At 47.3% G+C, this 27,404-nt stretch overlaps 1 protein-coding gene across 1 annotated transcript in view; it reads right to left on the bottom strand.

Annotated features, from left to right (window-relative positions):
- Window positions 1–25,246, bottom strand: part of MEIS3 (Meis homeobox 3) — a 105,904-nt gene extending 80,658 nt beyond the window's left edge. The window contains exon 1 of the mRNA XM_077932330.1: window positions 25,243–25,246. The gene's annotated coding sequence lies outside the window, so the exon portion shown is untranslated. The remainder of the gene's footprint in view (window positions 1–25,242) is intronic.
- Between the last annotated feature and the right edge of the window lie 2,158 nt (window positions 25,247–27,404).

Genomic DNA, 27,404 nt, shown 5'->3' with positions numbered 1-27,404 from the left:
GTTGCCCTTGAGACTGACCCAGAAACTCCAGCGGGTGCAGAATGCTGCAGGGAGACTCCTTACGAGGTCTTCGCTGCGAGATCACATTCACCCAGTGCTATACCAGCTGCACTGGCTCCTGGTGGAGTACAGGATCAGGTTTATGGTGCTGGTTTTAACCTTTAAAGCCCTATATGGCCTAGGACCCTCGTACCTACGGGACCGCCTCTCCTGGTATGCCCCACAGAGAAACTTACGGTCTTCAAATAAAAACATCTTGAAGGTCCCAGGCCACAGAGAAGTTAGGCTGGCCTCAACTAGAGCCAGGGCTTTTTCGGCCGTGGCCCCGATCTGGTGGAACACTCTGTCACAAGAGACCAGGGCCCTGCGGGACTTGACATCTTTCCGCAGGGCCTGCAAGACAGAGCTGTTCCACCAGGCCTTTGGCCAACACACAATCTTCGCGGAGCTCTGGCCCAATGGTTGCCAGTGGCTTGAATTAATTAATTTTTATAATGACTGATTTTAGAATGTTGTTTATGCTGTACTTTTGTACTGTTTTATTGTTGTTAGCTGCCCTGAGCCCGGCTTCGGCTGGGGAGGGCGGGATATAAATAAAATTTATTATTATTATTATTATTATTATTATAATTATTATTTTATTTTTTTAGATATTTCGACTTCCCCTTAAATTTTGCACATTTTGCATGATTTTCCCAGGCAGGATTCAGTTGGAGAATTGCATCGCAAAATTCAGAGAAGCGCAAATTTCAAAGGATGGTTTTGGTTTGCATATTGTTTCAGGAAGTACGAACATAAGAACACTGGAAGAGACTGCTGGATCAAGCCAATGGCACAACTAGTCTAACATTATTCCATCCCAGAAGCTAACCAGATGCCTTTGGGAGGAATCCATAAGGAAGACCTGAGCATAAGAGCACTCTCTTGCATTTTCCAGCAGGAACATTACTGCCTCCAAACATGAAATAGGTCGCTTCACATTAAAAGGTAAAAGGTAAAGGGACCCCTGACCATTAGGTCCAGTCGTGGCCGACTCTGGGGTTGTGCACTCATCTCACTTTATTGGCCGAGGGAGCCGGCGTACAGCTTCCGGGTCATGTGGCCAACATGACTAAGCCGCTTCTGGCGAACCAGAGCAGGGCATGGAAACGCTGTTTACCTTCCCACTGGAGTGGTACCTATTTATCTACTTGCACTTTGGCGTGCTTTTGAACTGCTAGGTTGGCAGGAGCAGGGACCCAGCAACGGGAGCTCACCCCGTCGCGGGGATTCGAACCCCCGACCTTCTGATCGGCAAGTCCTAGGCTCTGTGCTTTAACCCACTGCGCCACCCGCGTCCACATTTGCACTGAACCAAATTCCTCCTCTAACCCTCCTATTTAGAAAGTCTTGATGGATAGTAGCATTGTGGTGCACTGAAAAGCATGGAGCTTGAAATTGGATGATGAGAGTAAAAACCCACATCATTCTGCAGACACATTTGTGTGATAATGTGTAGTACCTTCTCTGTACAGTGGTGCCCCGCAAGACAAATGCCTCGCAAGACGAAAAACCCGCAAGACGAAAGGGTTTTCCGTCGCGGAGGCGCTTTGCAAGACGAATTTCCCTATGGGCTTGCTTCGCAAAACAAAAACGTCTTGCGAGTCTCGCCATTTCCCCCTCGCTTTCCCCCCCTTTTTCAAAGCCGCTAAGCCGTTAATAGCCTTTTAACAGCTTAGCCGCTAAGCCCGCTAAGCCGCTAATAGCGCTAAATCGCTAATAGCGCTAATCAGGCTTAGCCACTAATGGGCTTGCTTCGCAAGATGAAAAAACCGCTAGACGAAAAGAATCGCGGAACGGATTCGTTTCGTCTTGCGAGGCACCACTGTATCTAATCTGCTTCATCCTCTCTTTCTCTCTGACATACACGCACCCAGGCCTCAGATTTAATACACCAGATTGTATACTCAGAGTTGACCCATTAAAATTAGTTGGCACGGCTGTCTTAAGTTCGTCTGTTTCAATGGGTCTGTTCCGATACAACTCGTACATGCTGTTCTACATGTCTACACAAAACTCATTTGCACAATCTAACAGTTGGCTAATATTCCTTTCCCCCCCGGCTTTCCTTATTGAAACCTTCCATGAGCTCCTCTGCTCCTAGGAATTTTGCAACAGCTTGTTCTTTTCTTTCCATTTTTTTAAATAAACAGAAACTCCTGAGCAATTGGAATGTCCGTGGACATTCCGTCACCCATATATATACACACACACTGACAAAGTGTATTGCACTCTCGCAGCCAATAGCTACGAGGATTTTAAAGGCCGCAGCTTAAATTTACTTCATGTGTTGGTCATGTTTGTCTGATTTGGAGAGGGATTCCCCCACCCCCTGCAAATCTGCACATTCTGAGGTTTCAAAATCACAGCTGTCTCTCTACCTAAAAGATGTGGCCTAGGATCCCCGTACCTACGGGACCGCCTCTCCTGGTATGCCCCGCGGAGGACCTTAAGGTCCACAAATGACAACATTTTGGAGGTCCCAGGTCGCAAGGTGGTGAGATTGGCCGTAACTAGGGCCAGGGCCTTTTCAGTACTGGCCCCGACCTGGTGGAACGCTCTGTCACAAGAGACTAGGGCCCTGCGGGACTTGACATCTTTCCGCAGGGCCTGCAAGACAGAGCTGTTCCACCTGGCCTTTGGTTTGGACTCAGTCTGACCCTTATGTTTTCCCTCCCCTTATGGTTTTGATCTATGGGCTACTTTTAAAATAAGGCTGCATTTTAAATTGCATTTTTACCTGTATTTTAAATTGGTCCCCCCCCCCCCATTATGATTTTACTGTAATTTTATTAGCGTTAGCAGCCCTGAGCCTGGCTCTGGCCGGGGAGGGCGGGGTTTAAATAAAATTTTTTATTATTATTATTAAAGGTAAAGGTAAAGGTACCCCTGCCCGTACGGGCCAGTCTTGCCAGACTCTAGGGTTGTGCGCTCATCTCACTCTATAGGCCGGGAGCCAGCGCTGTCCGCAGACACTTCCGGGTCACGTGGCCAGCGTGACAAGCTGCATCTGGCGAGCCAGTGCAGCACACGGAACACTGTTTACCTTCCTGCTAGTAAGCGGTCCCTATTTATCTACTTGCACCCGAGGGTGCTTTCGAACTGCTAGGTTGGCAGGCGCTGGGACCGAGCGAAGGGGGCGCACCCCGCCACGGGGATTCGAACCGCCGACCTTTTGATCGGCAAGCCCTAGGTGCTGAGGCTTTAAGCCACAGCGCCACCCGCGTCCCTGCAATTATTATTATTAAGAGTATGCAAATAACAGTAGAAATATGAATAAGTTCTTGTTGTGTGGAATGGCAAAATGTATGTGGTTTGTTAAGCATGGGCATAGCCAGGAATTTTGTTGCAGGGGGGGGCAGAACCTCAGTTTGCTATGTATTTTTATTGATATAGGCTGCCCCCTTGGCTACACCCATGATTTTAAGGGTGTTAAGAAGGTTTTAAGTTTGCCTTCTCAGGAACCATAGTTCCCTGAGAAAGCAAACTTCCATTCCCATGATTCCTTGAGGGCAGCCTTGCGCTCCAAATGTGTGGTGTGGACGGTTCCCTCCAAACTCTACAGTTCCCCATGCTTTTCAGGAGTGGTGGTTGCCCACAATTGGGCATTCTCTGTGCCAGGCCCAAACTCGTGGAATTACCTCCCCACAGAGGTGTGTCCAGAAGGGGCGGACTCTCGTTTTTAAAATTTCAGCTGTGCCTTGCACAAGGTCAACATTTGGTGCCCCCTGCCTCTTTTCTGGGGACGCGGGTGGTGCTGTGGGTTAAACCACAGAGCCTAGGACTTGCTGATCAGAAGGTCGGCGGTTCGAATTCCCATGACGGGGTGAGCTCCTGTTGCTCTGTCTCTGCTCCTGCCAACCTAGCAGTTCGAAAGCACGTCAAGTGCAAGTAGATAAATAGGTACCGCTCCGGCGGGAAGGTAAACAGCGTTTCTGTGCGCTGCTCTGGTTCGCCAGAAGCGGCTTAGTCATGCTGGCCACATGACCCGGAAGCTGTACGCCGGCTCCCTCGGCCAATAAAGCGAGATGAGTGCCGCAACCCCAGAGTCAGTCACGACTGGACCTAATGGTCAGGGGTCCCTTTACCTTTACCTCTTTTCTGCTATGTCATAGTGGTGACGCCCTTAGGCCTGGCACCCAGGGTGGCGGAACTGGTTGCGCTGCACTCAATCGGCCTCTGTGTCCAGCACCTTCACTGTGCGGCTTTCAGGGCTATGCTGAACACTCACCACTTCACTCTGGCCTTTGACACTTGAGGTGTATATTCTTAAGCCCCACTGTCTTCCCAAGATGGTTATTTGTTTTAAATTGTTTTAACGTTTTGTTTTTGATTATTGTAACCTGTCCTGGGACCTAAGGGTTAAGGGTGGGTCATGCATTTTATTTTATTTTAAATTGCTTGTGCAGGTTCTCTGCTGTTCACTTGTCTTCCTTTGGTGGTGAGAGAGGTTGGGGTTGGCCTAGGGCAGGGGTCTGCAACCCGGGGTCTGCAACCCGAGGTTATGTTTCTGTTTGTGAATTGTTCCGGGAAATGTGTGCTGGGGAGCTTCTCATTAAAAGGCAAACAAAAACCAAAGTTTTCCCTTGCCCCAGTCTGAGGCTGTCATGAAAACAGACCCTTTAGAGAGAACGGACTGCAGCTTAACCCAGGCTGGAGCAAAGTCAATAGGGGAACAGGCTCCGTAGCAGGAAGAACAGGGAAAACTCTTAAACTGCACATTCTCTCTCGTCAGGAGTGGCTTTTAATTGGCACTTTGTTACATAAGGCTTCATTAGGGGGGAAAGCCACTGAAGGTAATTTGTCACTAATTGCTCAATTATCTTCCCTGAGAGGAGGCTTAAGAAGAAAGCACTCGAAGAAGTGCTCTCTGTCTTTTTTGGTGCAAACTTTAAGGTGAAAATATTATTAGTTGGGGAGCGGGCTGCGGGGGGAACCAGGCAACCCAAGTCAAATATCCATGTCTCTTCGTTCGACAAGAAGTTGAAAAATCTTGTGAGATGGAGCTCAAACCCTCTTGTGGGTTGGCAGCTACCAAGAGCTGAGAAACAGAAGTGCTGGGTTTGGGTCTGGATTTTCCTGGACATTACTGGGATTTCTTTTTTTTTAAATACATTTTTTATTAATTTTAGCATACAAATTATAAAACATACCCCACATATTATAACGAATACATTCTTTTTGGACTTCCATCAGCACCTCCGATGATCTTCCGTCTTAATCACTTTTTATGCATTACTTAATTTTATATTGTCTTTACCTCTTTTAACCTGTCATCTCCCCTTCTCCAATTTTACAATATTTCTAACAATATTCCTCACAGAACTTCTTGCAAACCTACAAACGCCGTTTGTTCATCACAGATACTTTTCATATAGATCATAAATTTACTCCAGTCTTTGGTAAATCTCTGGTCCCGTCGGTTTCGGATCCTTCCTGTTAATTTATCTAATTCTGCATAGTCCATCAACTTCATTCTCCATTCTTCAATTGTTGGCAATTCTTCTTGCTTCCATATCTGGGCTAATAATATTCTAGCTGCTGTTACTGCACATAAAAAAAAGTTTACATTCTTTTCTATTTATATCACTTCCCACCATTCCCAGTAGAAATGCTTCTGGTTTCTTTGTAAAGGACATTACTGGGATTTCAAAGGTGGAACCGACATCTGGGGGGAATTTCTGAAAGCTCAACAACTTTGGGGTTTTCCTTAAAAAAAAGCTCAGTAATTTTGGGGTCTTTCTAGGTGTCCTGATTTTTCCTTTTTGAAATATGGCAACCCTAGTTTTGAGGGTTAAAAGGTAAAGGTAAAGGTACCCCTGCCCGTACGGGCCAGTCTTGCCAGACTCTAGGGTCGTGCGCTCATCTCACTCTATAGGCCGGGAGCCAGTGCTGTCCGCAGACACTTCCGGGTCACGTGGCCAGCGTGACATCGCTGCTCTGGCAAGCCAGCGCAGCACACGGAACACCGTTTACCTTCCCGCTAGTAAGCGGTCCCTATTTACCTACTTGCACCCGAAGGTGCTTTCGAACTGCTAGGTTGGCAGGCGCTGGGACCGAACGACAGGAGCGCACCCCGCCACAGGGATTCGAACCGCCAACCTTTCGATCGGCAAGTCCTAGGTGCTGAGGCTTTAACCCACAGCGCCACCTGCGTCCCCATTGAGGGTTACCAGGCTATTTTTTTTGCCAGCCTTTAGCTGCAGCCCACTGTGCAGAAAGGTAGCAGGCAAATCTTTGGCCTCGCTTTAGCTGCTGGCCAGGAAAAGCTCTTTTGGACTGCTTTTAAGTTTATTTCCTCCATGGTGGAACCTCAAGGCTGCATTCCCACCTCCCGTCCATTCCCAGCACTGGTCAGATCCAGGCTTGCTTACAAGGCGGCTGCATCCTGGGTTCAAATTCTGCATCCAGGTTCAAATCAGCATATACATTTATGCCTAGAAGCTCTGCTGGCAGCATACAACTAAAGGCAGCTGCTGCCTGGGCCTTCTTTCAGGATCCTTGAGCATGGCCACGGCAAGAGTTTGCAGTTCTGTAAGAACCTCTGTGGGTTAAACCACAGAGCCTAGGACTTGCCAATCAGAAGCTTGGCGGTTCGAATCCCCGCGACGGGGTGAGCTCCCGTTGCTCGGTCCCTGCTCCTGCCAACCTAGCAGTTCGAAAGCACACCAGTGCAAGTAGATAAATAGGTACCGCTCCGGCAGGAAGGTAAACGGCGTTTCCGTGCGCTGCTCTGGTTCGCCAGAAGCGGCTTAGTCATGCTGGCCACATGACCCGGAAGCTGTACACCGGCTCCCTCGGCCAGTAAAGCAAGATGAGCGCCGCAACCCCAGGGTCGGCCACAACTGGACCTAATGGTCAGGGGTCCCTTTACCTTTACTAAGAACCTACTGCCTAACCGTTAAAATTCAGTTAAGAGGCTGGAAGTCAGGTCTTTTCTTTCTGTCTCTGCAATCCAGGGCTCAGGCAGGCAGGTAACTTGGAACTCTGAATTGCCTGAATTTGAATCTCAAGGCTGGTTACAGGTCAAGACAGGAAGGGGTGGGCCTTCACATCACACACACACACTTAAAAACAACAACTCCAAGATTTTAGCACAACGACAAAGCATAGAGTAGAATCCAGGAGTCTTGCACCCTGGTCTACCTTATGTGATCCCAGTTTCAGAAAGCAAGGAACAGAACTTAGAAACGAATTTCTACAGGGGGTGGGATGTCGTAAGACTCTTTAACTCCCCGAAAGCCTTGTGTTCTTGTGCTCCAGTGAGACTCCAGATTCACACCCAGTCTTTGCCACGTCACCGAAAACAAGCCTCCATCCCTCCCCCCTCCGCCCCCCCTCCCGTGCCAGGCTGTGAGCAGACGGCTGCTAGGTTCTCCCTACAAAAAATGATTAATGATCGTCCCTTGCACCCCTCACCCCTGTTGCTATGTGAGAGCGTTTGAATCTTCCCCTTTCCCCTGCTGCAGCCGTGCCAGCTGTTGGGATCACATCTGGACTGAAGAAGGAAAGGGGAGGGATGGTGATTGGAGGGGAGATTAAGAAAACATCCAGGAGAGCAGTGATGGGATCGGAGGAAGTCACTGATTCCCATATATATATATATGTAATATTCTAGAAGTGGTGGCCAGTGGCGTAGCGTGGGTTGTCAGCACCCGGGGCAAGGCAAGTAATTTGCGCCCCCTAACCCGTGGATTTGCGCCTCCTAACCTGTGGATTTGCCCTAACCCCAGATGTTGCGCCCGGTGCGGCCGGCCCCCCCTGCACCCCCCACGCTATGCCACTGGTGGTGGCGGGAGCTTAAGAAATGCCCAGCGTGGTTTCTGAGCAAGATCATCCAGTCTTTTGCTTCCAAGAGCCTGATCCTCTCTCCGGCCCTAGAACATCCTTGCATTTAAGCACCAGCCTGGAAGCCACAGGTGCCCTGGAATTGCACACAGGTGGGTGGGAGTGGGCTGACAAAGGAAGGGCAGAGGGCTCCATCCTGCCTCTGTGCTCAGCAGGGAAATCAAGTACAGGGCACGGGAGGGAGGGAACCCCCCCCCCTACTCTGTGCTCAGCGAAGAAAAGCTTCAGGCTGCAAAGGGGCTGCTACAGGAGCCATAGAGCAATCCCCCCCCCTTTGACCAGACCCCCAGCATTTATGTGGACCTATTTGCCAGGTTGTTCTAGCACGTGGCCTTCAAGGGTAGAGTGCCCTTGCACCTGGAGGTTCTATTGATCATGATGGCTTCTGATAGGTCTGTCCTTTCCTACAAAGTTACCTAGTCTGTCACCATCATGATTAAAGCTAAAAGTGGTAGACCAGGCTTCCTCAACCTCGGCCCTCCAGATGTTTTTGGCCTACAACTCCCATGATCCCTAGCTAGCAGGACCAGTGGTCAGGGATGCTGGGAATTGTAGTCTCAAAACATCTGGAGGGCTGAGGTTGAGGAAGCCTGTGGTAGACCCTGCCTCACCTTGTGGCACTGAGTTCCGTAAGTTACATTAAATAGGGTGTGAGTAAGGATTTCATAGATTCTAGAGTTGGGAGGGTCATCTAGTCCAATCTAGGAATAAATGCAGGATTTCTATTATCATCGTTATCGTTATTAAGTTTGTACCTTCCAATCCCTTCCAGTAGTATGAAAGAATAATTTACCTCTTTCTATATCTTCCATAGGGACGTGGGTGGCATTGTGGGTTAAAGCACAGAGCCCAGGACTTGCCGATCAGAAGGTCGGCAGTTCGAATCCCCGCGACGGAGTGAGCTCCCATTGCTCGGTCCCTGCTCCTGCCCACCTAGCAGTTTGAAAGCACATCAAAGTGCAAGTAGATAAATAGGTACCGCTCCGGTGGGAAGGTAAACGGTGTTTCCGTGCGCTGCTCTGGTTCACCAGAAGCGGCTTAGTCATGCTGGCCACATGACCCGGAAGCTGTACGCCGGCTCCCTCAGCCAGTAAAGCGAGATGAGCGCCGCAACCCCAGAGTTGTCCACGACTGGACCTAATGGTCAGGGGTCCCTTTACCTTTACCTTTATAGCTCAGTGGAGGAGCATCTAATCTACTTTGCTAGGACTGGGAGACAACTCTGCTGAAATCAGGCAGTGCTGCCCATTGGTGTAAACTAGGGGTCAGGAAACCTACCGCACCTCAGGCTGGTATCTCCAGCGCCGATTGCTCGGCAGGCCGGGGGGCGGGGGAGCGCGTGCCTATACGCACGTGCACACGCTATTTCTGGCGCACGTCTGGGAAATAGCTTGTGCACATGTGCACAGGCCTCCTCCGAGCTGGTGGTGCACCAGAAATAACACTTGCGCATGTGTACAAGCTATTTCCGGTGCTCCTCTGACCCGGAAGTGGGCAGCTGCACAGCGCAGCACCTGTAAGAGCGGGTGGCAGGAGTCGCTGCGGGCCGGATAAACGAGTCCCTCGGGCCTTCATGCACCTATGAAATTTCCTGGATGTCCTTTGGCGCCAATCCCGCTCTCCTTCAGCCTGAGCTACCCAACTGGCTTCTTCAGCAGACATTTTATACCATTAAAAGTGTTGCATATTTTGGCTAAGTTACCGTTAGTGAAAGGAAGGGCAAGGAGTAGATTTGAAAAATAGGGTTAGACTCAAAACAAAAAGAGAAACTTGGTGGTTCAAGTTATCACCAACACCATTACACCCCTAATCCGCCGCCTTTCATCCTGGGAACCCTGTCTTCCAATCTCCCCGCCTTCCGCCTCCAAGCTATCCTCCCCTACTCCGAGCTAGCTTTCCCCTCGCTGGTGTGCTTCTGCCTGAAGTTCCCACCTACAGCATTTTCCCACTTCTCCCTTAGGCTCTCCACTTAACATTAACTAATAATCGAGTTTATTTACAGGCATGAACAAGCTTATGGTTTCAGTTAATTTTTCTTGTTGTTGTTGTTTAGTCGTTTAGTCGTGTCCGACTCTTCGTGACCCCATGGACCAGAGCACGCCAGGCACTCCTGTCTTCCACTGCCTCCCGCAGTTTGGTCAAACTCATGCTGGTAGCTTCGAGAACACTGTCCCACCATCTCGTCCTCTGTCGTCCCCTTCTCCTTGTGCCCTCCATCTTTCCCAACATCAGGGTCTTTTCCAGGGAGTCTTCTCTTCTCATGAGGTGGCCAAAGTCTTGGAGCCTCAGCTTCAGGATCTGTCCTTCCAGTGAGAACTCAGAGCTGATTTCCTTCAGAATGGAGAGGTTTGATCTTCTTGGGACTCTCAAGAGTCTCCTCCAGCACCAGAATTCAAAAGCATCCATTCTTTGGCCATCAGCCTTCTTTATGGTCCAGCTCTCACTTCCATACATCACTACTGGGAAAACCATAGCTTTTACTATACGGACCTTTGTTGGCAAGGTGATGTCTTAGCAGTTTCTTAATCTTAATTTTTCTTAGCAGTTTCTTAATCTTAGTTCCTAAACTGTCCTATGTGTTCCTAACACTACCAGGAGAAGGTCCAGCTCTCACTTCCATACATTACTACTGGGAAAACCATAGCTTTTACTATACGGACCTTTGTTGGCAAGGTGATGTCTTAGCAGTTTCTTAATCTTAATTTTTCTTAGCAGTTTCTTAATCTTAGTTCCTAAACTGTACTATGCGTTCCTAACACTACCAGGAGAAAACAGGAGATCGGGAGGTCTGCAGGTTGCCCTGAGCTTCTTGGAGCAAGCTGGCCAGTTGCTCTTTACAAGTCCAGAGCACAGTTTCACCAACACACCAGCAGGCCAGAACAGCCTGCACCTTGAACGTCTTAAGGCCTCCAGGATCGCGGCCTAATTTAATCCGCCACCGCCATTCTTTTTAAGCCTTTCATATTGTTTCAGATTTCAAGTAATGCATGCTTGTAATTCCGCCCCCCTTTTATCTTCCCCCTTTCTCTCTCTCCCCCTCTAACGCCCCCCTCCCCAAAGCCATCCAGAGCTGCCCGGTGCTCAGATACTTTATCATAAATTACAGGCGTGCTAGTCCATAAAATCAACAGGACCCAGAGTGTTTATGTTGCTGCGTTAAACCAGCCCCTCCATTATAGACAAGAAAACACGCCAGGAATGCCCGCCTTTGAAATGCCCCACCACGTAAAATATATTTATTGCATGGCAGCTGTGAATTTAAAGGTGCAGTACTCACATTTATGACCTCTCGTTACATACAATTTTCAGTTAAAAGAAATCTTTTCTCTGCTCCCCCCACCCTCTCTTTCGGCCCATCCAATAATTCATTCTCAGGCTGAAAGCAAGGGGGCAAAGGCATCTCCCCCCCCCCCGTCCTTTTCCTGCCTTGGGAATCACTTTTCTGTCCAGATAAATTAATAAAAGGGAGAACACTGTGGTGTGGCTGTAGTTGTTTTTAAAGGGGTGTGTGTGGATGTTTCCTCGTCCGCTTGCAACTTTTTACAGGGCTACCTAATTGGGACAACAAGATTAAAAATACTAAAAAAGGTGCTTAAAAAATGAGCGAGCAAGCATTGTACATTAATAAGTTAAATGGTTGGAAAATTAGCAAGCGGGAGAGAAAAGATAAATAGGGCTTGTCAAGCCTTTTTAACTAGCTTGGCTCCTGTATTCTGAACAACCGTCTACTAATATGCAGAGATTTAAGAGGCAAACATCTAAAGGCTTGGGGATGTTGACTGGGTTTGGACATTATGATAAACCATGGTTTACTGTGATAGGAACAAGCCGCATCAAACATCGGGGCTTTTATGCCTGCCTCTGCTGTGGCTTTGGGACGCGGGTGGTGCTATGGGTTAAACCACAGAGCCTAGGACTTGCTGATCAGAAGGTCGGCGGTTCAAATCCCCGCGACAGGGTGAGCTCCCGTTGCTCAGTCCCTGCTCCTGCCAACCTAGCAGTTCGAAAGCATGTCAAAGTGCAAGTAGATAAATAGGTACCACTCCGGAGGGAAGGTAAACGCCGTTTCCGTGCGCTCCTCTGGTTCGCCAGAAGTGGCTTAGTCATGCTGGCCACATGACCCGGAAGCAGTACGCCGGCTCCCTTGGCCAATAAAGCGAGATGAGCGCCGCAACCCCAAAGTCGGCCACGACTGGACCTATTGGTCAGGGGTCCCTTTACCTTTACCTGCTGTGGCTGCAAGGAGGCGTTTGGAAGGTTTTGTTTCCATTTTAATAAACCTTGCTGTGTTATCCAGATCCAAGAAACTGTGATTACTGTTAACTATGGTTTGCTGAAACAAGTCAAACCATAGGTTATGAAACTGGCTTGTTTCAACAAACTAAAGTAAGGGTTCACCAGAGGTGGCCCAAGACATTTTTCTGCCAGAAGCAAAGGGCAAGATGGTGTCCTCTTCCCTTTCCACTGTCTTAACTGGCACTTGAATTTTCCTTCAACGCTGACCATGGGATAATTTTTTTTGCACTGCCCTTGTGGGTAGATATTAGGCCACATGGCATGCTCTCCATCACCTCCTTCCCCAACCACCACCCCAACTCTGCCGCCTAAGGCAGCCACCTCATTCTGCCTAATGATAGGACCGGCCTAGAGATTCACCAAAGTTTAGGATCTGGACATAATACTGAACTTAGGGAAGGAGCCCTGCTGGAGGTTAAGTTCCTTTCTGTCCAAATGCAGCCAAGGTGAAGGGACAAACTTCACTCACTCAATTTATGTGAGTCAGGCTGACGATGATCAGAGCACAGGAGCAGAGTTGATGCGAAGAAGGTGACACCACGATGAAGACATGACACATTATATTTGATTAAGGCTGCAGCATTTCTTCAATTAGTCAGTTAGTTAGATTGATAGTTTTGAAACTGCTCGATGGATTGAAAAGGTGCCACAAGTAATTGGGCAGCCAATTTTACGAAAGATTAAGGGATTCGGATCGCGGATGCAATTCTATGGGTGCATCTCCACCTCAGTTCCATAAAGCTGATGAAAAGCTTCTTGCGAGGAACAGCTCGTGATGAGGCACGTGGGAGCTATGCCTGGTGTAAGGGGAGATGGTGGAAAGTGGAGATCCCACTCCTGTGAACGGAAGCCCCTTTCACTCATGTGAGGACCTCTGTGGGTGCAAACCATTGTTTACAGTGCAAGCCCTTACAATATCTATGTGTGGCTGGGGCCGCCTAACAAGATGTATGCTCATTTTGTATTTTTCTGTTATGAACCGCCCTGCAATCTTCAGAGGAAGGGCAGTAGACAAATAATAATAATAATAATAATAATAATAATAATAATAATAATAATTCCTTCTCATCCTCTCCCACGCAGGAGGGAAAGCCTCTTCTAAGAGGGCAGCTTCTGCCACAAATAATGCTGCAGCCCACTGTATATGCAGGTATGGCTGAGATATCTTTAATCAGGCAATAGATTTATCTATACAGGAAAAGGAACTTCTGGAGACAGGACCGGTTTAGAGACTCTAATGTCTATATTGTTGTTGTTGTTGTTTAGCCGTTTAGTCGTGTCCGCTTCTTCGTGATCCCCTGGACCAGAGCACACCAGGCACTCCTGTCTTCCACTGCCTCCTGCAGTTTGGTCAAACCCATCCTAGTAGCTTTGAGAACACTGTCCAACCATCTCGTCCTCTGCCGCCCCCTTCTCCTTGTGCCCTCCATCTTTCCCAACACCAGGGTCTTTTCCAGGGAGTCTTCTCTTCTCCTGAGGTGGCCAAAGTATTGGAGCCTCAGCTTCAGGATCTGTCCTTCCAGTGAGCACTCAGGGCTGATTTCCTTCAGAATGGATAGGTTTGATCTTCTTGCACTCCATGGGACTCTCAAGAGTCTCCTCCAGCACCAGAATTCAAAAGCACCCATTCTTCGGCGATCAGCCTTCTTTATGGTTCAGCTCTCACTCCCATACATCACTACTGGGAAAACCATAGCTTTAACTATACGGACCTTTGTTGGCAAGGTGATGTCTCTGAGTTTTAAGATGCAATGTCTATATTACATTCCAGGAATTATCTTTATTAAATCAACAGGATTCCTTTTGTGTGTGTGTGTTTTAAAATAAATGAGAGAAAATGAAAGATAATACACAATTCTGTGTGGGGTTTCTTTCGTAGTTTAGCCCATCGCCCCCATTTCCAGTTATACCTGGAAATGTCTTAACATTCCCCCCATATCATAAACTTTACAAAAAATGGAAATTGCAGTAATAAACCTTTGCCAAAGCAGCTCTGTAAGGCTGTTAGCGATTAAAGGTTTCTGTAGCTGAACAACCTCCGCACTTTTAACTGATTCATCAACTAATTTGCCAGTTCAAATAAATGTTACATTATCTTCATACAGGTAATCATCTAGTAATAATTTATATTTCAGCAGGTTTGGGTTCTTTTTTCATTGGTAGATTTAAGTCATGGGCAGGCAAACTAAGGCCCAGGGGCTGGATGCAGCCCAATCGCCTTCTCAATCCAACCCAATCCTTCTCAATCCAGCGTGTTTTTACATGAGTAGAATGTGTCCTTTTATTTAAAACGCATCTCTGGGTTATTTGTGGGGCATAGGAATTAGTTCATATATTTTTTTTCAAAATATAGTCCAGCCCACCACAAGGTCTGAGGGACAGTGGACCGGCCCACGGCTGAAAAAGTTTGCTGACTCCTGATTTAAGTGATCTGGGGGCATCTTTGGTTTGTATGGGAAATGGTCTTGAAGGGAGAAAAAATAATATCCCCCTGTGGGAAGGCAGGCCATTCAAATCCTTATGGAAATCTCTTTGCAAGGAAAACACCAATTAGGTGCTGACACCTTGAACCTCTGTTTTATGCAAGTAAAACCAATGTAACCTAGGAAGCCATAAGTTGTTTGTTTTCAGGGTGGCAATATCATGCCAGCTGATTGCTTCTGAGACCTGTGCTGCCCACTCATTAACTAGCTTTAGCCAATTAATTATCAACCTAAATGAATTGATCTTAGATTATGTTGAAAATAAATATGCATATTCCAACTCAGTATAAGCACCTGACAATATTGTCAGCAGTGTGAAATTCTAACCTGTATTCTCAGAGGCGAAACCTACCCATTCCGCTCCGAGAGGAAAGGCTACCATTCAAATATTTGTTTTCATTCCCTACTGCGGCAATGCACCAGAACGAAATAAATAAAAATAAGCATGTTTTGTGGACAAGTTTTGTGGACAAACTCCTTCAGTTTGTTTCGTTCTTTGAAACGGATACATTTGTTAGGGTTCCCATACGTCTAGATCGGGGGTCAGCAAACTTTTTCAGCAGGGGCCGGTCCACTGTCCCTCATACCTTGTGGGGGGCCGGACTATATTTTGAAGGGAAAAAAAGAAAGAACAAATTCCTATGCCCCACAAATAACCCAGAGATGCATTTAAAATAAAAGCACACATTCTACTCATGTGTTAAAGCTATGGTTTTCCCAGTAGTGATGTATGGAAGTGAGAGCTGGACCATAAAGAAGGCTGGTCGCCAAAGAATGGATGCTTTTGAATTCTGGTGCTGGAGGAGACTCTTGAGAGTCCCATGGACTGCAAGAACATCAAACCTACCCATTCTTGGGGAAATCAGCCCTGAGTGCTCCCTGGAAGGACAGATCCTGAAGCTGAGGCTCCAATACTTTGGCCACCTCATGAGAAGAGAAGACTCCCTGGAGAAGCCCCTGATGTTGGGAAAGATGGAGGGCACAAGGAGAAGGGGACAGCAGAGGACGAGATGGTTGGACAGTGTTCTCGAAGCTACAATCATGAGTTTGACCAAGCTGCGGGAGGCAGTGGAAGACAGGAGTGCCTGGTGTGCTCTGGTCCAAGGGGTCACGAAGAGTCAGACACGACTAAACGACTAAACAACAACAACAACTACTCATGTAAAAACAGCTGGCAGGCCCCACAAATCACTCAGAGATGCATTTTAAATAAAAGCACACATTCTACTCATGTACAAACACGCTGATTCCAGGACCATCCGCGGGCCGGATTGAGAAGGCCATTGGGCCGGATCCGGCCCCCGGGCCTTAGTTTGCCTACCCATGGTCTGTATTTTCCCGGACATTAAGGCAGAATTGACGTCCAGGGAGAAATTCCAAAGTCCGGCGCAAGTGAGGAAAGTTGGAATCGCAACTGGGGAAACTGCTTTAGGGAGACCCCACAGATTAAATGATATATAATGAGTTTTTAAAATGTTTAAAATAACCTTTTCTTTTAACACCCCCCCCCCCGAAGTATTCCTTTTAGCAATACTAGGTGCCAAAATCCCAAGGGTGCAGAAAAGTGACCAGGGCTGCGCAGATGTTACCGGAAAGAAGATAAAGTCCCTTCCAGAGAAGAATGGCAGATGAAGTTGATGGATTATGCCGAGAGGCCAAGTTACAGGGAAGCAGGCAGAGGGCCTTCTCGGTAGTGGCGCCCGCCCTGTGGAACGCCCTCCCATCAGATGTCAAAGCGATAAACAACTACCTGACATTCAGAAGACATCTGAAGGCAGTCCTGTTCGGGGAAGTTTTTAATATGTGACATTTTAGTTTATTTTTCATCTTTGTTGGAAGCCGCCCAGAGTGGCTGGGGAAACCCATCCAGATGGGCGGGGTACAAATAATTTTTTATTATTATTATTATTATTATTATTATTATTATTATTATTATTAGAAATGACTAAAATGACCAGAGGAATCAGGAAGACCAAAATTTGAATAAGGGGAATTTGAATGGGGGAAATTTAAAATTTATCTTAAAGACCATTGTAAACAGTTAAAATCGTTAGTAGGATTGGAATAACACTTGTGGTTTAATGGTGGATTTTGGACACAGTGGAGAGATAAAAGTTTTGGATTGTTATAAAAGATGAAGGAGGAAATAATTAACAATAGGACCCAAAAAGGACAGGGGGGAAATCCAGTAGATTCTTTGGAATCTTAAACCTGTGTTGTATGTTGGATATGTGACTGAAAAACCAAATAAATACATTTATATATAAAAAAGGAAAAACCCAAAAATTGTTCAGCTTTCTTTAGACAAACCCAAAGTTTTTGAGCTTTTTTTGTGTGTTTTTTTACAAAAATGCCAAAAAAAGGGAAATTCCGGGTGTACGGCAACCCTAGGACCGGATGACATAAGCACTTTTCCCACTTGCGATTGCCAGCAACTGGTATTCAGAGGGAGGAGTTTGCTAATTTGGGTATTTATTTTGCTCTATACCAGGGGTCTCAAAGAGACTCTTGAGAGTCCCATGGATTGCAAGAAGATCCAACCTCTCCATTCTTAAGGAAATCAGCCCTGAGTGCTCCCTGGAAGGACAGATCCTGAAGCTGAGGCTCCAAGACTTTGGCCACCTCATGAGAAGAGAAGACTCCCTGGAAAAGACCCTGACGCTGGGAAAGATGGAGGGCACAAGGAGAAGGGGACGACAGAGGACGAGATGGTGGGACAATGTTCTCAAAGCTACCAGCATGAGTTTGACCAAACTGCGGGAGGCAGTGGAAGACAGGAGTGCCTGGCGTGCTCTGGTCCAGGGGGTCACGAAGAGTCAGACATGACTAAACAACAACAACAACCACATGGTCTGAGGGACGATGGACTGGCCCCCGGCTGAAAAAGGTTGCTGACCCCTGCTCTATACTATATCCTCATAGTCTACACAGATGTGTCTGCCTATGGCCTTGTAATGCAACTCTCCCACACTGCAAATGAGGACAATGTCCCACCTAAACCAAATCTGCTGCAGCGAACTTGATGGAGACTGCAGCTCTTTCGGAAGGTGGGGAGAGGGTGTAATATTGCTTAAATCAATTTTCCCCTTTGAGTGCCATGAAAGGGAAGAAACTCAAGAGTACTGGAAATTAAGCCCCCCCTCCCCGCTCCCCTTGTCCCAGCTCAACATCTTTCTTAAAGTAAATCTCTAGAGGAAGGTCTTTTGAGTATTTTAAGGATTGGATTCCAAAAAAAGAGAGAGAAGAAGACAAGAAGAAAAGTCAGCCTTGGTATTGGATAATAAAAGTTCAAAGGCTCCTGTCTTTAGTATGGTAAATAGATCATGCAGAAGAGAGCAGGGTGATAATCACCCTTCCTTGGAGAACAAGGCAGTTTGGGAGAGAAAAGGGGGCGGAGGAGACGACTGGGGTGGAATTTCATGATCAAACATGTTCCCATTGTGATATCTCTCTGACCCCAGCTCCTCTTTCTTCCTCTTCCTGTTCGTAAGCGCATTTCCTTTGAAGTAAGCCCCATTGATTTTCAATTATCATTTACTTACTTATATAGTGCCACCGCCCGCCCTCCCTGGACTGACATTGGCAGAGAAAGGGCAGGTCTCCGCTCCAAGGAGCCTACAATATTAATCCTGGCAAGTTTAAGGAACAAGGGGATCGGAAGGAGGGAGAGGAGAGGAGAGGAGAGGAGAGGAGAGGAGAGGAGAGGAGAGGAGAGGAGAGGAGAGGCAAACTAAGGATTAATAGGGGCAGATGGAGCCACCGGCTAGGTCACCCTCACACCATACATTTAAAGCCTGTTTAAAAAGCATGGCTTCCCCGCAAAGACTCCTGGGAAGTGTAGTTTGTGAGGGGTGCTGGGAATGCTCTGTGAGGGGGAAACTACATTTCCCAGGATTCTTTGGGGGGAGCCATGTGTTTTTAAATGTAGGGTGTGGATATAGTTGTGGCCAAGGGCTGAGGGGTTAAGCCAGGTATAGGCAAACTTGGCCCTCCAGATGTTTTGGGACTACAACTCCCATCATCCCTGACCACTTGTCCTGTTAGCTAGGGATGATGGGAGTTGTAGTCCCAAAACATCTGGAGGGCCGAGTTTGCCTACACCTGGGTTAAACCAAGGATGGGGAGCCTGCAGTCCTTTGGATATTATTGAGCTACAGTAGGCCATGTTCTCTGGGGTGGATGGGAGATAGATTCTAGCAGCATCTAGAGCCCCACAGATTTCCCCATCCCTGGTTTTATCCCACGTCAGAATGCCGCGGCAAGACTCTTTATAGGGTCCTCACTGCCGGATCACATTCACTTGGTGCTATACCAGCTGCACTGGCTCCCAGTGGAGTACAGGATCAGGTTCAAGGTGCTGGTTTTAACCTTTAAAGCCCTATATGGCCTAGGACCCTGGTACCTACGGGACTGCCTCTCCTGGTACGCCCCATGGAGGTCCTTACGGTCTTCAAATAAAAACATCTTGGAGTTCCCGGGCCACAGGGAGGTTAGGCTGGCCTCAACCAGAGCCAGGGCTTTTTCGGCCATGGCCCCGACTTGGTGGAACGCTCTGTCAGAAGAGACTAGGGCCCTGCAGGACTTGACATCCTTCCGCAGGGCCTGCAAGACAGAGCTGTTCCACCTGGCTTTGGCCAAGGCACAGCCTGACTCCCTCCTTTGGTAATCCTCATAGAACTCTAGCCCAATGGTTGCCATTAATTTGACTCTTGATTTTAGAATGAATTGATTTTAGAATGAATTGATTTTAGAATGTATTTCAATTAAATGATTATGATTTTATGTGAACTGTGTTATTTTTACGGTTGTTAGCCGCTCTGAGCCAGGTTTTGGCTGGGGAAGGCAGGATTTAAATAAATTATTGTTGTTGTTGTTGTTGTTGTTGTTGTTGTTGTTGTTGTTGTTGTTAGACACAAAGCACCTGGAAGAGGTTACTTTTGAGGAACTACTTTCAGGGCTCTGGCATGTGCCAAAGGCCAGGATACAATTTAAACAGGAAATATTTAAACATTAGAAATATTTGAACCAGAGCAGTGCATGGAAACACCGTTTACCTTCCCACCAGAGCGGTACCTGTTTATCTACTTGCACTTTGATGTGCTTTCAAACTGCTAGGTTGGCAGGAGCAGGGACCGAGCAACGGGAGCTCACCCCGTCGCGGGGATTCAAACCGCCGACCTTCTGATCGGCAAGTCCTAGGCTCTGTGGTTTAACACACAGCGCCACCATCTTTGAATCATAGAGCTGGAAGAGACCCGAAGAGACATCTGGCCAGAAAGAGAAGGACCCCATGGCTCTCCAGATGTTTCTTGCCTACAAGCAGGGGCTGATGGGAATTTAGAGTCCATCAGCAGCCAACTCAGTCCAGGTCCAGTCCTGACCGACTCTGGGCTTGCGGCGCTCATCTCGCTTTATTGGCCGAGGGAGCCGGCATACAGCTTCCGGGTCATGTGGCCAGCACGACTAAGCCACTTCTGGCGAACCAGAGCAATGCACAGAAACACCGTTTTCCTTCCCGTCAGAGCTATGCAACAAAAATGAATTGTTGACCAATGCAGACATTACAGCTTTGATACCAAGCCAGCTGTATCTCACCCCAGCCTGCACTTTGCTTAACATGCAGCCTGATGGAGAGTTATGGCAAAGTCAGAAACTTGCTCGCTGTTTTATGACATTTGGGCTGGTTGCATGCAGAGGAATGTAGGAAGCTCCTTTGTATAAGGGCACTTCCAGGCGGTGGTGACCTGAGCATTCAACCTGATATGTTTGCAGGGAGAAACGAAGGTGCTGGGCATTTCATAGGCATTTGTTCGAATTAGCTTGCAGGCAAGCAGGTTTTGTTGTGCAATTAGCTACAATTGCTGGAATGGGATTGAGTCCCACCAAAAATGGTGATAGTCTGGAAGCAACCATAAACAATTGGCTGATCTGGCTCAGTCCAGTATAACTGAAGGAGCGTCTCCACCCCCATCGTTCTACCTGGACACTGAGGTCCAGCGCTGAGGGCCTTCTGGTGGTTCCCTCCCTGTGAGAAGTGAGGTTACAGGGAACCAGGCAGAGGGCCTCCTCGGTGGTGGCACCCGCCCTGTGGAACGCCCTCCCACCAGATGTCAAAGAGAACAACAACTATCTGGCTTTTAGAAGACATCTGAAGGCAGCCCTGTTCAGGGAAGCTTTAAATGTTTGATGCATTACTGTATTTTAATATTTTGTTGGAAGCCGACCAGAGTGACTGGGGAAGCCAAGCCAGATGGGCGGGGTATAAATAAATTATTATTATTATTATTATTAGTAGTAGTAGTAGTAGTAGTATTATGGCGATTTTTATTTATATCCCGCCCTCCGCAGCCGAAGCCGGGCTCAGAGCAGCTAACAACAGTAAAAATAACACAGTTTACATAAAATCACAATCAATTAATTGAAATACATTCTAAAATCAATTCATTCTAAAATCAATTCAGAATCAAATTAATGGCAACCATTGGGCCAGAGCTCCACGAAGATTGCCGAGGGAGGGAGTCAGGCTATGCCCTGGCCAAAGGCCTGGTGGAACAGCTCTGTCTTGCAGGCCCTGCGGAAAGATGTCAAGTCCTGCAGGGCCCTGGTCTCTTGTGACAGAGCATTCCACCAGATCAGAGCCACAGCCGAAAAAGCCCTGGCTCCAGTTGAGGCCAGCCTAACCTCCCTGTGGCCCGGGAACTCCAAGATGTTTTTGTTTGAAGACCGTAAGGTCCTCCGTGGGGCATACCAGGAGAGGGAGTCCCGTAGGTACAAGGGTCCTAGGCCATATAGGGCTTTAAAGGTTAAAACCAGCACCTTAAATGATGATAAAAATAATAACAATGATACCACATGTTGAAGGAAGTGATGCACATTGCCATCTAAAGAAAGAAGAAGAAGAAGAGTTTGGATTTGATATCCCGCTTTGTCACTACCCGAAGGAGTCTCAAAGCGGCTCACATTCTCCTTTCCCTTCCTCCCCCACAACAAACACTCTGTGAGGTGAGTGGGGCTGAGAGACTTCAGAGAAGTGTGACTGGCCCAAGGTCGCCCAGCAGCTGCATGTGGAGGAGAAGGGAATCGAACCCAGTTCCCCAGATTACGAGTCTATCGCTCTTAACCACTACACCCCCCCAAAAAAAACTCCAAACCATTAAGCCCAGAGTCTAAAATTATTTAACCAAAGCACCAACAGCTGGGCATCATCCATTGCCCCAAACCCAGGACACACAACACCTGTACAGCTCAGCTGGCTAGACATGGTGCTGAAAATGCCATGGCTGCAGGTTCAGTCTCCATATGGGACAGCTGCATGTTCCTACATTGCATGGGGTTGGACTAGATGATCCTCAGGGTCCCTTCTATGATTCCAAGCTCCTGCATCTGTAAGGCAGTTGGGTGGGGGTTAATCAGCAGGCTGTGCAAGTTTGTCCTTCCATCTTCTCACTGAACTATTCCAGAGAAGCTTCCTAGGAATGCTTGAAAACCACCACCTTGCTCAAAGATTTCAGCATCAGATTTGGAGTCAAATCTCACTCTTTAGCTTTGGTAGGAGAAAAAAAGAAAGAAAGAATGAAATACGGGGCAGGGGAATGTGTTTTATATTCTTTTTGAAAACAGTTATTTAATTCTCCAACGCGCTGAGGTTTTAAACCACAAGGAACATGAAAATGGAGAACAGGCCTATCTCCCCCGTTTTTGTTTTCTTTTTTTAAATCCTTTTTTTAGATGCAATTTTCTCTCGCTTACAATGGTGTGAGCAGTTGGGAGGGAATGTTACAGAATTCTTAAGGAAAGGGCAGTATTTCATGTAGACTCTTTGGGGGAAAAGGAGGGGAACCTATACGCAGCGGGAAAGAAGTTTTTAATTTTCAAACACCAGGGGTGGCACACAGAGATATTTCCCCCATTCTATTATTTCCTAGGCATTCTGATCTGCTCACATTTCTGTCATTCGAGACCCTGAGAGCTTAAAAAATTCATCTTTCTCTCAACAAGTTTGCACTCTTAAACTAAACTTGCCGGGGAAAAACTCTAATCAAGAGTTTACAGTTGCTTTGTGGGACTCAGCTGAGCTGAAGCGACGATGGCCACAGTGATAATGGTGGCATCCTTCCAATGGTACAATGGACTGCTCTCCGCCCCAAGGAGCATCCAGTAGCTATGCGCTACCTACAGTCTATGGGCCAAAGCCAAACACAGGGGGTACAAGTTGGCCTGCAAGGCCATTTCCCCCAAACCACATTAACCCACCCATCAGGTGATCTCACTCATGAGTACTCTAGGCCAGTGTTTCCCAACCTTGGGCCTCCAGCTGTTTTTGAACTACAGTTCCCATCATCCCTGACCACTGGTCTTGCTAGCTAGGGATGATGGGAGTTGTAGTCCAAAAACAGCTGGAGGCCCAAGGTTGGGAAACACTGCTCTAGGCTACTACTAGATCAGAATGTCCTTTTCCACATTCACAGGACCTGGGCAGGCTGAAATTTCCCTTGTTCTTGGGACTACACCCCACAGCCTCTTTATCTCCCCCCCCCCCAGAGTAGATCCATTCAACTCCATTGGGTTTCTCCAGAGTAAATGGGTTGAGGACAGTTGTGTTGTTGTTTAGTCATGTCCGACCGACTCTTCGTGACCCCTGGACCAGAGCACCCCAGGCACTCCTGTCTTCCACTGCCTCCCGCAGTTTGGTCAAACTCATGCTGGTAGCTTCGAGAACACTGTCCACCCATCTCGTCCTCTGTCGTCCCCTTCTCCTTGTGCCCTCCATCTTCCCCAACATCAGGGTCTTTTCCAGGGAGTCTTCTCTTCTCATGAGGTGGCCAAAGTATTGGAGCCTCAGCTTCAGGATCTGTCCTTCCAGTGAGCACTCAGGGCTGATTTCATTCCGAATGGAGAGGTTGGATCTTCCTGCAGTCCATGGGACTCTCAAGAGTCTCCTCCAGCACCAGAATTCAAAAGCATCAATTCTTCGGCGATCAGCCTTCTTTATGGTCCAGCTCTCACTTCCATACATCACTACTGGGAAAACCATAGCTTTAACAATACGGACCTTTGTTGGCAAGGTGATGTCTCTGCTTTTTAAGATGCTCTCTAGGTTTGTCATTGCTTTTCTCCCAAGAAGCAGGCGTCTTTTAATTTCGTGGCTGCTGTCACCATCTGCAGTGATCATGGAGCCCAAGAAAGTAAAACCTCTCACTTCCTCCATTTCTTCTCCTTCTATTTGCCAGGAGGTGATGGGACCAGTGGCCATGATCAGTTTGATCTTCTTGCAGTCCATGGGACTCTCAAGAGGACAGTAACGTCACCCAAAAGCATTTAATTTGGATCAGCCCCTTCATCGGTTGTGATCAGGCGAGCTGCCACTTAGCTTCAAGGGAAGACATTTCCCTCGAAGGTCAAGCTTTCGGAAGAACCCACACAAAAGAAAAGACCGTTAGCTCAGCTGCTTGGGAGAGTGAGCAAGATCTCCCTCTCCCTCTTTCTCCCTCTCTCTCTCACACACTTTCAGGTCCTCTCCATTTCACAATCCCTTTGGCAAGCCCACCCCCCCACCCCCGCCCGGCTCCCTCCCTTTGTGTTTATTGTTGGGGAGCTTAGCCAAGTGGCTTTGTTGTCCGAAGAAAGGGACAGATGGAGGGTGACTTCTGTTTTCTTAACTTTGTTTTTCTGTTTATGGGACATGCACTTTTTTCTTTCCAGGTTGGAGTGGGGTGGGGTGGGGTGGGGTAGGGGTCAGACGGCAGCCAGATCTTATCAGAGCCCTCTTGAAAAATCTTACAAAGACCTCGAACTATATAAAAAAATAAAAAATTACCCAGTAGCACCTTAGAGACCAACTAAGTTTGTTCTTGGTATATAATAATATAATAACAATTTATTATTTATACCCCACCCATCTGGCTAGGTTTCCCCAGTCACTCTGGGTGGCTTCCAACACAATATTAAAATAAAGTAATGCATCAAACATTAAAAGCTTCCCTAAACAGGGCTGCCTTCAGATGTCGTCTAAAAGTCTGGTAGTTGTTTATCTCTTTGACATCTGGTGGGAGGGCGTTCCACAGGGCGGGCGCCACCACCGAGAAGGCCCTCTGCCTGGTTCCCTGTAACTTGGCTTCTTGCAGCGAGGGAACCGCCAGAAGGCCCTCAGTGCTGGACCTCAGTGTCCAGGTAAAACGATGGGGGTGGAGACGCTCCTTCAGTTATACTGGACCGAGGCCGTTTAGGTATAAACTTTTATGTGCATGCACACTTCTTCAGATGCACAAAGACCGGTCTGAATACCTCCCTGCAAAGAAGACCACAGCCTGTGAGCCGAAAACACATCAGAACAGCTTTTGCCAACCTTGTGCCCTCCATATTTTTTGGACTACAACTCCCATCAGCCCCAGCCCGCCCCAAACATCTGGAGGGCAGCAGGCTAGCTGAGGTTGCTCTTTGGTAATGAAGGTAATTCAATGAGTTCTTGATGGGTCAAGACCACCCAGTAAGGTGGACTCCTTACGGTCTCATCCTGGACACAATATCTCTGTGGCTGCCCTTTGCCACAAGTAGTAAAGTTTAAATGTCCTGCAGCTGGAAGTTTGGCACACTTATCTTTCCACTCAGTATCCCAAACTAATGTGTAATACAAGATCTCTCTCCTGAACACAGAGATATTGGAATGAAATTTGGTATAATTATAATAATATTATTATTATTATTATTATTATTATTATTATTATTATTATTATTATTTATTTCTACCCTGCCCATCTGGCTGGGTTTCCCCAGCCACTCTGGGTGGCTTCCAACAAAACACTAAAATACAGTAACCTTGTTGTTGTTTTTTAGTCGTCTAGTCGTGTCCGACTCTTTGTGACCCCCTGGACCAGAGCACGCCAGGCCCTCCTGTCTTCCACTGCCTCCCGCAGTTTGGTCAAACTCATGCTGGTATCTTCAAGAACACTGTCCCACCATCTCGTCCTCTGTCGTCCCCTTCTCCTTGTGCCCTCCATCTTTCCCAACATCAGGGTCTTTTCCAGGGAGTCTTCTCTTCTCCTGAGGTGGCCAATGTCTTGGAGTCTCAGCTTCAGGATCTGTCCTTCCAGTGAGCACTCAGGGCTGATTTCCTTCAGAATGGAGAGGTTTGAATAAGAAATACATATCTGAAAAACGCTGGACCACAGGAACATGAATAAAATCCAGTCCGTGTTTTATGGATTGCCAGCCCAACGGTGTGATCCTTGCCAATGATTGATGGCCCGGTTCTGAGACGCCTGTAACTCATAGCCTCTGGCCTGTGGAACATAGTTCCTGCTTGCCGTGGCAAACTCTGCACATGCTCAGAGCCCCTCTGTCCCTTGTTATTACTTGGGCGGTGAGCCTTAATCGGTTTAATGGGCAGACGAATCAGCTCAGGCTTCAGTTAAATCAATTGGTGGGGGCCGGTTTTAATTAATTTTAATTAATTCATTAAAACTGTAATTCATCAGTGGGGCTGCAAATCAAAAGAGCAACCTCATTTGGTGAAGCTATTCTGGTCTTCCTAAATTACTGCAAAAGGGGGAGAAAAGCCAAATGTGGAAGATTTTGTTTACCGAACTGCAGAGTTATCTCGCATTTCCATCAATAACCCAAAGAGGTGTCTGTATTTTTTGGGGGGTGGTGGTGGCCCCGTATGCATAAATATTTAAATGCAAAGCAATGAAGACGGATGATTAATTAAGACAAAACATTTAATCAGTCAACAGTGCTAATTATTATTACTCTTGTTGAGGGAACGATGCTAGGATTGAAATTAAGTTCTATTCATACTGGCAAGGAGCCTTGGTCTTTGGACCCCAAAGTTTGTTGGGGGGGGTGTTGCTTTCAATGGGGCTGGAGAGGATTTTTGTGCTATAGGTTCTGTCTCATGAGGAAATACGTTGAAAAAGAACGAGAATAGCTGGGGGGAAATTGATTTTTTTTAAAAAAATGAGGCAGAGCTATTTCTCTCACAATCCTTTACAGAGGATGATAATAATAATAATAATAATAATAATAATAATAATAATAATAATAATAATAATACGTGCTGTAATCATGTATTATTTCACCAGATCAGAGGCCTGTTGTTTACAATATGGCTCCGTATGAACAAGAATATTTTCTCTCTGCGTGCTTCCCACTCTGAAACCCATGAGAAACAAGTTTTAAGTTTCAAAGAGGTAGGAGTGGAAATGGGTGGTGTGTCTTTCCACTTGCACATGCACTCTGACGGGGAGAGAGACACTAAATCAATGGCACTGTGCCAAATGGGCCCCATACGGCCTCATTCACACATCAAGATCCCTTTGTTCACACGGTGTCGGCTCTTTAACACCCCTGTGCTAAAGAGTTTGCCCTCCACCTGTGGCAAGTGGTCCAGGATGCTCCCACTGAAAAGGACTTTCTCACACCTGGGTTAAGGAGGCCTGCTGGAGCCCCGAGGCCTTCTCAAGAATATCCCACCCAGGCTCCTTCCTTTACTTAGTAGGAACTTTTGTTGTTGTTCTTTAGTCGTTTAGTCATTTAGTCATGTCCGACTCTTCATGACCCCCTGGACCAGAGCACGCCAGGCACTCCTGTCTTCCACTGCCTCCCGCAGTTTGGTCAAACTCATGATTGTAGCTTCGAGAACACTGTCCCACCATCTCGTCCTCTGTCGTCCCCTTCTTCTTGTGCCCTCCATCTTTCCCAATATCAGGGTCTTTTCTCTTCTCATGAGGTGGCCAAACT

This window comes from Podarcis muralis, chromosome 7, assembly GCF_964188315.1.
Source record: "Podarcis muralis chromosome 7, rPodMur119.hap1.1, whole genome shotgun sequence".
NCBI classification, from domain to species: Eukaryota; Metazoa; Chordata; class Lepidosauria; order Squamata; family Lacertidae; genus Podarcis; species Podarcis muralis.
The sequence above is the reverse complement of the archived record's forward strand: the minus strand, read 5'-3'. Positions and strand labels throughout refer to the sequence as shown.